Source organism: Lissotriton helveticus, chromosome 2_1 (assembly GCF_964261635.1).
Source record: "Lissotriton helveticus chromosome 2_1, aLisHel1.1, whole genome shotgun sequence".
NCBI classification, from domain to species: domain Eukaryota; kingdom Metazoa; phylum Chordata; class Amphibia; order Caudata; family Salamandridae; genus Lissotriton; species Lissotriton helveticus.
Window position 1 is genome coordinate 334,286,844 of NC_136059.1, and position 10,816 is coordinate 334,297,659.

Genomic DNA, 10,816 nt, shown 5'->3' on the forward strand with positions numbered 1-10,816 from the left:
ATAGCCATGATGGAAAGTGCACTCTAGGGAGAAGGGCGACCTCGCAGCATGGCAGATATAAAGCAGAAAATAGCGGAATTTCAGGAGCTAGATAATGAAAAGATCAAACACATGGGGAAACATGCGACCTTGCGCTCTTAACGAGAGTGAGACAGACCGGGTGCGACATCAGCTGGTAAACTCAGACTCCCAAGAACATCAGACATGATCATGGATATAGTGGGTGACAAAGGTCGGACCCCACACACTCCAGAAGATTTCGTACAGCAGTTTTGCAATTATTACAAAATACTATACAGTTCACAAATCCTGACTGATAACGATGGACTGACCGAATACCTGACATATAAAAATGTCCTGGTTGGCTCCGGAACAAAGGCAGCATTTGATTGTACCCCAACAGCTGGATTAAATCAGAGCTGCATTGCACAGCATGCCAGCTGGCAAGGTGCCAGGGTCTGATTGTCTGACTGTGGCATTTTATAAGGAATTCCAAGAGTTACTACTCTCAGAACGCAGCGGGTCAGACTCCCCCCTTTTCTCTCAGACCCTACACCAACCACTTGCGGAGTCTCTCAGGGCTCCTCCCTCAGCCCGGCACTCTTCAACGTCTACATGGCACCACTCACCTCCATTGTCAGGACCTCCTGACTGAACATTGTGTCATATGCAACACCGCCTGACACAAATTTCGAGAAGGCATAGGAGCCGTTGCAGAATGGATGTAAAACAGCTGCCTACAACTAAACACTAACAAGACGGAAGTACTCATCATGGGCTCAAACCTCAATGCCTGGAGTGACACCTGGTGGCCCCCCATCCTCAGAAACCCCACAACCCCCACGGACTACGCACGCAACCTAGGAATCATCCTGAACTCCGAACTCAAAATGGACCGCCAGATCAACTGCGTCTTGTCCTCCTGCTTCCACACCCTCCGCCTCCTTCATAAAACCTTTAAATGGATCCCCCTCGAACACAGACAGATCATCACCCACGCCCTGGTCCCTAGTAGACTCAACTACAGCAACACACTCTACGCCGGAATAAACAAGAACCTCACCCGCAAGCTGCAGAACATCCAGCACGCCGCGGCAAGACTGGTCCTCAACCTACCAAAACACTGCCACCTCTTCCAGCACCTGCGCCCATTCCAATGGCTCCCCGTTGAGGCGAGAATCACCTTCAAACTACTCACGCACGCACACAAGGCCCTCCACTGCACCAGACCACCATACCTGAACAGCCGACTCAATTTCCATGCACCCCAAAGAACCCTACGATCAGCCCGACTCTCCTACACCGTGGTCCCCCCCCCCATGGCTCTTCGACATACCCCCTCCTTGATGGAACGGATCCTGCGACCCCCCCCACCCCTACCGCCTTGAGACCCTGACGGGTGAGTAGTCACGCTTATCAAACCCCTGATTGATTGATTGACTACTACAGCTCGTGGTCCAAGCTTCAGTTTTATCCCGGCTGGACTACGGAAGTGCGCTGATGCTAGGGGTGAATCAAGCTGAGGCATCCAGACTTCAAAGGGTACAAAATGCCGCGGCGCGGGCCATTGTTGGTCTTCCCAGACACTGTTCCGCCTCGGGCACCATCTCGGCCCTACATTGGCTACCGGTCAGGCAGAGGATCAAGTTTAAAGCGCTCTGTCTGGCCTTTAAAATCATGAAACTTTCGTCGCCGCCGGCTCTGACTAACTTGCTTATTCCCTATATCCCTTTGAGATCCTTAAGATCAGAGGCTCTTCATCTGGCAGTTTGCCCTCGCTTTAAACTTTGCCGAATGGGTGGCCGCTCTTACCGGGTGCTGGCTGCGGGGCTATGGAATTCGCTCCCGGTGCACATCCGAGCTTTGAATGATCTGCTCACCTTCAGGCGTGCCATCAAAACTTTCTTGTTTTCTGCTTCTGAGTAGTTGTCCCTTTTTTTCTTTCCTATTCCTTTTCTGTATTATGTTATAGTACCTGTCTAAAGCGCCAGGACGCCCCTTTGCTGGGGCACCTGCGCGCTATAAAAATAATAATAACATAACATAACATACTGCACCTCAGAACAATATATGAAAAGATGGCTGAAACAGGAAAAATGCCCCCTACACTAAGAGAAGCCATGATAGTCACAATATTAGAACCGGGTAAGCAGCCTGCCTTATGCTCCTCATACAGGCCACTATCTCTATCTATAGATATTGGTCAACAGATTGGCACCACTGATACCAGGGATATTCTGGCCAGAACAGGCAGGGTTTTTTCCCGGGGCGAACCCTGACTCACAATTTAAGGATTGCTATTCTGAGTCATACAATGGATGAACCCGGAGGTAAATGTGGCAGCTGTGAAACTAGATGCCGAGTAGGGTGGGGATTCATGTTCGCAGAGCTCTACAGGATAGGCGCGGTAGACCTCTTCATACACCTAGTCTCACTATTATGCACAGCACCGACAGCCCGTGTGCGGATAGGGAAAGTGGTATCTGATGCCTTTGGCATCTCTAGGGGAACCAGACAGGGATGCCCGCTATCACCGCTGCTATATGCAATTGTGGCTGAATCACTGGCCTGCGCACTCTGTAAGTACCATAGCCACAGAGGTCTGAGATTTCCCCGTTATATCGGCATATGCTGACAAAACACTACTATACGTCTGCAACCCTGATATCAATCTCTCTCTCCCATGTTCGAAGAGGTGGTCTGATGTTGGAGTTATTTGGGTCTGTGAATTAATTAGGATAAGTCTATCTTATTCCCTCTCACTCCCCTTATGAACACCCCCAGACAAGAGTTCTCTTTAAAATGGACAACCGACTCAGTATGCTATCTGGGCATACGGGTTCCTACGAACCCATAGGTGGTGCTTCTTGAAACTATGGGATGGCCATTCAGAGACTTAAGGAGAAGGGGGACGAGTGGATTGGTGGATTAGACTCCCTCTGTCACTGGTGAGGCGGGTAGCATTGATGAAAATGATTGTTCTGCCCTGATTCATATTTTTGTTTCAGAATATACTGGTGCTATTATCCAGCACAATGTTACAACAACTGCGTTTACTATTGATCAGATTGGCTTGGGCAGGACGACAGCACAGAGTACAATGGGATTCCCTTTCACTACCTTCTAATCAGGGAAGTCTAAATGCCCTAGGCATGGAAATGGACTATAAGCAGCCCAGAGTACATTTGCTCACTATTGATTCATGGTCCACAGACCATACCGCACCTGTACCTAGAGAGGGACGCGGCTGCCCCGGTTACTTTAACACAGACTATTTACTGCACCAAACAAGTTGAAACAGGGTTTTTGACTCGCTTGCAGTCATAACACATGCTTGGTGTGCTCTGCTGAAAAGATACGTAGGGGTATTCTTATATTCCCCAGATATTCCACTACACTGGTGGTTCCCGATGGGCCAGGGGGGGAACTGGGGGAGGCTAGGAAGGCACTCCGCACCCTGGGGATCAGCACTATGGGCGATTTCGTTATAAATGGGAAGATGAAATGCTGGGACTGCATCCGAGAAAGGACCCAGCACATGACAGGATTCGCCTGATACCATTTCCATCGAGCTAGACACACAATGCAAGAACTACTAGGGGTGGACATGTTAGAGCCACAGACCATGGACAAACTTTCGACCCTGAAAAGGTCAGACCCAAAATTCAAACTAATAGCGAAGTTTTAAGGTATGGACAAAGTAGGCGCCAGCACAGGGCTACTGCCTTTCAGGGTGGCCCCGGAAACAGCTTCAGTTCTGCAGACGGTCCTGTCCTGATAACGTTGAATGGATCTTAAACATATATTCTTTTGAAGACCGTTTTCCTTTGATGTATTTTATTACGGGTAATGTATAATCAGAAGCACTCTTGAATGTAATTTTACCTGCCACTGTAGCTCGACCCCTATATTTCTTTATTGGCCATTTCGTAGAGCAGCCTGTGGTTAAAGCCTGACTCTAGGAAAGTGTTGGTGGTACAAGGGTCCAACATTTCCACCAGCAATACAGTAGCAGAATAAAAATGCAAAAGCCAAACCACGTTTATAAATATAAAGGAAAATGCATTATAAACTAACCTTTCAAAAACAGAGACACTAAAGAAACAAGCATTGGCATAGCCAATAGGTCTCGCTTTTGGGACCTTATAAGAATTTAGTTATGCAGCACAATATCCTCGATGAAACAACATCAACATATTGCATGGCTAAATACTTATAAGGTCCCAAAGGCGAGACCTATTGGCTGTGCCAATGCTTGTTTTCTATTTGATGGAAAGGTTTAGGTCTTCAAACAACACCAGTGAGTGGTTTGCTGCATAAAGGGCCCAGGCTGCGATGAGGCTAGGACAAGGAGGCTGTGCCCGAGAACTGCCTATTGCTTGTAACATGGAAAGGGTTCAGAATATCTGCATTAATCTGTATTTTATTAATTCCACCAAACATCAGCATGAAGAATCCCAATAAACCTCTGCATCAACTCACATACCTCAACCACTCCCCCACCCAACTAATGTTAACACCCAACTGCTATTTATTTCATCTACCCCAAGGAAATTCTAGTGACTGTATGGAATAGTTGTTTGAGTCACTAAACTAACCCCAATAACCAATAACATTACTAGCCACTAACCTTGAGTTCGGTAGCAGCATGCTGCCCAGGGTAATCAATCAATCAATCAATCAATCAATCAATCAATCAATCAATCAATCATGCCATTTGTATAGCGCACTACTCACCTGGGAGGGTCTCAAGGCGCTTGGGGGGAGGGGTATGCTACTGCTCGAACAGCCAGGTCTTGAGTTGTTTCCTGAAGGCGAGATGGTCCTGGGTCAGCCGAAGGTGGATGGGGAGGGAGTTCCAAGTCTTGGCAGCCAGGTAAGAGAAGGATCTTCCTCCGGCGGTGGCTCTTCGGATGCGTGGTACGGCTGCGAGGGCGAGACTGGTGGACCGTAGCTGGCGGGTGGGCGTGTAGAAGGTCAGGCGGTCGTTGAGGTACTTGGGGCCCAGGTCGTGGAGAGACTTGTGTGCGTGGGTGAGGAGCCGGAACGTGATCCTCTTGTCGACGGGGAGCCAGTGCAGGTTCCTCAGGTGGCTGGAGATGTGGCTGCGTCGGGGGACATCCAGGATGAGTCGGGCAGAGGCGTTCTGGATGCGCTGGAGTCTTTTCTGTAGCTTGGCTGTGGTTCCGGCGTAGAGGGCGTTTCCGTAGTCCAGTCGGCTGGTGACGAGTGCCTGGGTGACAGTCTTCCTGGTCTCGGTCGGGATCCAGCGGAAGATCTTGCGAAGCATACGCAGGGTGTTGAAGCACGATGAGGAGACGGCGTTGACTTGTCTGGTCATCGAGAGGGAGGGGTCCAGGATGAAGCCCAGGTTGCGTGCGTGGTCGGTTGGCTTGGGTGCGGTGCCCAGGGCTGGGGGCCACCAGGAGTCGTCCCAGGCGGAGGGCGAAGATCCCAGGATGAGGACTTCCATCTTGTCCGAGTTCAGTTTCAGGTGGCTGTCCTTCATCCACTTGGCGACGTCTTTCATCCCTTCGTGTAGGCAGGTTCTGGCCGTGTCGGGGTCTCTGGTGAGGGAGAGGATCAGCTGGGTGTCGTCGGCGTAAGAGATGATGTTGAGGTTGTGCTGGCGTGCGATGGCTGCGAGGGGTTTCATGTAGATGTTGAAGAGGGTGGGGCTGAGTGAAGATCCTTGCGGGACACCGCAGATGACTTCGGTGGCCTCGGAGCTAAACGGGGGGAGACGGACTCTTTGTGTTTATCCGGCGAGGAACGAGATGATCCACTCCAGTGCCTTCTCTTGGATACCGATGTTGCTGAGGCGCTGGACTAGGGTGCGGTGGCAGACCGTGTCGAACGCAGCGGAGAGGTCCAAGAGAATGAGGGCCACTGTTTCCCCCTTGTCGAGCAGGGTCCGGATGTCGTCGGTGGCTGCGATAAGGGCGGTCTCGGTGCTGTGGTTGGCTCTGAAGCCGGACTGCGAGGGGTCGAGGGATCCGTTCGTCTCGAGGAAGGCGGTCAGCTGTCTGTTGACGATCTTCTCGATAACTTTAGCAGGAAAAGGGAGGAGCGAGATGGGGCGGAAGTTTTTGAGATCGGTGGGGTCCGCTGTAGGTTTCTTCAGGAGGGTGCTGATCTTGGCGTGCTTCCAGCTCTCCGGGAAGGTGGCGGTGTTGAAGGAGGCGTTGATGATGTTCCGGAGTTGGGGTGCGATGGTGGAGTCGGCCCTGTTAAAGACGTGGTGTGGGCAGGGGTCGGTCGGTGATCCGGAGTGGATGGTGTTCATCGTGCGGGCTGTGTCTTCGGTGCTCACCGTGGTCCAGGTGCGAAGGGTGGCGGTGGGGGGCGATGGTTCGACGGTTGGGTGCGTGGGTGGGGCGCCGAAGCTGTTGTGGATGTCGGCGATCTTGCGGTGGAAGAACGAGGCGAGGGAGTCGCAGAGGTCTTGTGACGGAGTGATGTCATTGGTGCCGGTGCTGGGGTTGGAGAACTGCTTGACGATAGTGAAGAGCTCTTTGCTGTCGTGGGCGTTGTTGTCCAGTCGTTCCTTCAGGAATTTCTTCTTGGTGGTGCGGATGAGCTGGTGGTGCTTGCGGGTAGCGTGTTTGAGGGCGGTCATGTTGTCGGTGGTCCGGTCGAGGAGCCAGGCTTTCTCGAGGGTGCGGCAGGTCTTCTTGGAGTCCTTGAGGACGTCGGTGAATCAGGATGCCTTCTTGCTTCTGGGTCTGCTGGGAGGGTTCTTTAGTGGCGCGAGGTCGTCGGCGCAGGCGGTCAGCCACTGTGTGAAGTTGCGGGCTGCTTCGTTGGGGTCCGTTGTGTTGGCGGGTGGGCTCTGGCTGAAGGAGGTGGTGAGCTGGTCTGCGGTGATCTTGCTCCAATTCCTGTGAGGTACCTGTTGCGGGTGGTGGTGGGTCGTGGATCTTTTGAAGCTGAAGTGGACGCAGCTGTGGTCGGTCCAGTGGAGTCCGGTGGCGTGGCTGAAGGTGATGTACTTGCTGGAAGAGAAGACGGGATCAAGCGTGTGGCCGGCGTAGTGGGTGGGGGTGTTGACCAGTTGCTTGAGTCCGAGGTTGGCGAGGTTTTCCAGCAGGGCGGTGGTGTTGCGGTCCTTGTTGTTCTCCAGGTGGAAGTTGAGGTCCCCGAGGAGGATGTAGTCAGTGGAGGGGAGGGCGTGCGGGCTGATGAAGTCTGTAATGTCTTTGCTGAATTGTGTGCATGGTCCCGGGGGTCTGTAGACGAGGGTGCCTCTGAGGGTCGTCTTAGGGTCGGTGTGAATCTGGAAGTGGAGATGTTCGGCTGCGGCGAAGGAGTCGTTGGCGTTGGTCGTGATGCGGATAGTGTTCCTGTGGACGATGGCGATGCGGTCCCTCCTGATGATCTTGTACCCGTCCGGGATGGCGATGGCGATGTCGGGTGCAGAGGAGGCGTTCATCCAGGTTTCCGTGAGGAAGGCGACGTCCGGTGATGTAGCGTCGAGGAGGTTCCAGAGTTCCACGGCGTGTCTGTGGACGGAGCGGGTGTTGATCAGGATGCACTTGAGGTGGTTGCTGCTGGTGTTTGTCTTGGCGGGTGCGGGGCAGGTTCGGAGGCAGGTGAACTTGCAGGTGCAGCAGGTGAAGGGTCCGTGGGTGCGTCTCGGGGTGGCTCGGCAGCAGGCGTGGGTCCGGCCGGCATTGAGTGCGTTGAGAGTTGCGGCGTCGTAGGTCAGTCGGGTCGACTTGCCTCGGCGGGGAGGGCCAGGGGTCCTGGCGCTGGGCGCGGGCCAGGCGCGGACGGGCGCAGACGGGCTTACCTTTGGCGCGCCTTCGGCGCTCAATCGGCGCTCCCGCTACGCGCGTCCGCTGCGCGGTCGCTCTGGGGGCGTCATAAGTAAGGAGCCGGGAGGGAGGAGCAACTGGGTGGCGGGAGCGGGGCGGCGAATGGAATCACAGGGGGGCGGGGCCGCAGGGAGGCAGCGGTGGGAAATTCCAAGAAGCAGCGGGCAGCGGGAAATTCCCAGGAACAGCGAGAAATTCCCAGGAGCAGCGGGCAGCGAGCAAAGGAATCTGCAGGCAGGAGGCGGCAAAGGCAGGCAGGAGCGGCAGCAGTGAGTGGGGCGACCAAGCCCTGTGGAGGGCTGCGCTTCAGCACCTCGTCAGGGGTAGTAAGTGTTATATAAACGCAATTACTATTACAATTTACCAAGGTTCCCCAGAAATGGATTTCTGAGGCTTCAATATCTGTGTGAGTGAGAAGGGCTGGGGGTGGGGGATCAAGAGCGAGAGAGGGGGGAGAAAGAGAAGGCTTTAACTGTTGAAGAGAGGCTAAAGAGGGTGGGGCAGGCAGAGAACAAGACAGATGGAGAGTCAGAGGAAAGTGAGAAGGAGCAGGAGGGAGAGGGTGAAAGGAAGTGGGGGGTTGGGTGAGAGAGTGGGCTGAGGGCAAGGTATGTTTAGGAACATCAAAGGTTCTTGAAATGAAGTGACGTCATTGAAGATGGAGTAGGTGGGAAAGAAGTGTCATGGCGAGGTGCGAAGAGAGATGAAAGAGAGGGGATTGGTAAGGGCAGAGGGGGCTGGAGAGTGTGCAAGACAATAAGGAATTTATGAAAGAGAATGATGGGAGCACAGGAAGGTAATGTAAAAAAGGAAAAATATGGCAAAATATTAAAGATGGGCGGGATAAAGGATGGGATATAAAGGGGAAGAAAGGTGTGACGAAAGGAGCGGTCAGAAGAGGGTAGACATAAAGTGGGAGAGAGGTAGGCGATAACGTAAGGGATAGAGTGATGCAGGACAATGCAGATAAAAAAAATAGGAAAGGGATAGAGGAGAAGATGAGGTTCCGAGAAGATGGTGAAGTGAGGAAGAAAAGGGGGCGAAGAAAGCACAAAGTAGAAACAGGACCAGGGAGAAGAAGGGCTCAGAAGAGTGATGAACAGGAGATGTAAAGGGGGACAGAGTGGCGGGAAACTGGAATGAAAAAGACAAAAGGTGGAGACGGGGCAAAGCATGAAGAGAGCTGAGGTTGAGAAGCTAGGGAAAGCAATGCGAAAAGGAGGAGCTAGTGAGACCATGGAAGAGTAGTGGACTGGGCCTTCACGTATGGAGAGAAATAGATGTCAAGGGAGCAGGAGAGGGAGAGAAAAGGCGGTTCATGCGAGTGTGTGAAAGAGCGGTAGATTGGGTCGACAGGGACAGAAAAGAGTTCGGGAGAGCATAAAAAAAAAAAAGAGACACCCCGATAAAGAAAGTGATGAAACGGGTAAGATGAGATGGTAGGTCTATGGGAGAAGAGAGATGGTTACTGAGAGAGCAGGAGAGAAAATTAGAAAGGGGAACGACAGGCTGGAAATTAAGAAACGCGATGGCGACGGAGAAGAGTGTTAGAAAGCTAGGGAGCGAACATGTAAGAAGGAACGAAGGAATGGAGCATGGAAGGATGAGATAACCCAGGGAAGAATGAAGAGAGGATGCTTGGAATTTGAACGGGAAAGAAGATAGGACAGTGAAAGGGAGGGAAGGAGAAATGCAGGGAGAGAAGTAGGGAGAAATTGTGACTGGAAGAAATAATACCAGAAAATGTGCTTGGAAATGCTTCCCAGAGAGACAGAAATCTAAAGCCTACATGTTCAGTATTTCGGTCTTCGGAATTTCAGGCTGAAACCAAATAGGCACACAGAGGCGCCTTTTTCATTTAACAAATATTTCTCTATATTATTATTTATTATCGCTATGACTCGGCCACGCTAGGGAGGGGCATTCAAAGGCTAATTCTTCTGTTGCTTTGTATATGTTTTGGCAATGTAGCACCTAGAAAGAGAGAGCACAAGAACTGAAACACAAGCGCGGCCCCGAAAGTTAATTAGCCGCGTGCATGCTGGGGATTGCAGTCTGCTCTTTTTGGAAGCACATACTTGTGCTTGTGGTGCGCCCCTGCCCGCTCCCGCAAAGTGTAGGCCGCCACAAGCACGAGTATGTGCTTCCACAAAGAGCAGAACAACGGCTAAAGGTCTCCTATTCAGTGCATGCGCGCCGCATAGGCGAGACCTAAAGAAGGTCTCTTACAGAATACATAATAGTGAAAAATGAGTCTCTCAACTTAATCGAATGCTTGAGTGCATGCACTAATACAGTGGTCATAAGAATGGCCTGATAAGAAAATTAACTATCAGATGAAAATATGTTTCAGTGGCAAAAACCTCAAAGGCAAGATGACTTATGTGGCAGGCTTTATTTTCACAAGATCAAATACAATGGTAGAGTGAGAAATTTAAAAGAAGATGAAAAAGCTTTAGGCAATATAAGTTGGCCTGTGTCTGATGATGCTCAATGAAAGGACATCAAATCCTTTCATGGGTCTTCTCTGTGGCAGGTTTCATTTTTGTTGCTTTTAAGAAACTTTACCCTCTCTAGTATGCGAGGTCAGCTGGCTCCACACCTAGGATGCAGCAAAAGAAAGTTGGAGAATGAAGCAAAATGTTGCAGCTAGGAGACGGCGCTCAAGCAGCCTGAATATGTTGTATTTTCATTGAGGTGATGCACAGACTTCATACACATCTTCTCTGAAATTCATAACTTTTTAAGGTTTTGTAAAAGTGCACCAGATGCAGTTACAAATGGTTCCATAACTTTGCAGGAGGGCATGGATCTGAGTTGTTATGGGCACCCAGACAACAGTCACTTGGGATACCAAAATTCAAAGGCTTCCATTTCGGAACTTGCTGCCTTTAGTCAAGATTTTCAGTTAAAGGGAGGCTCTGGGACAGGGTGCTTCTGCTGGACACACAGGTTTCTTCACCATTCCCAACTGGGAATTTTAATTTTAAGCCAGTGGG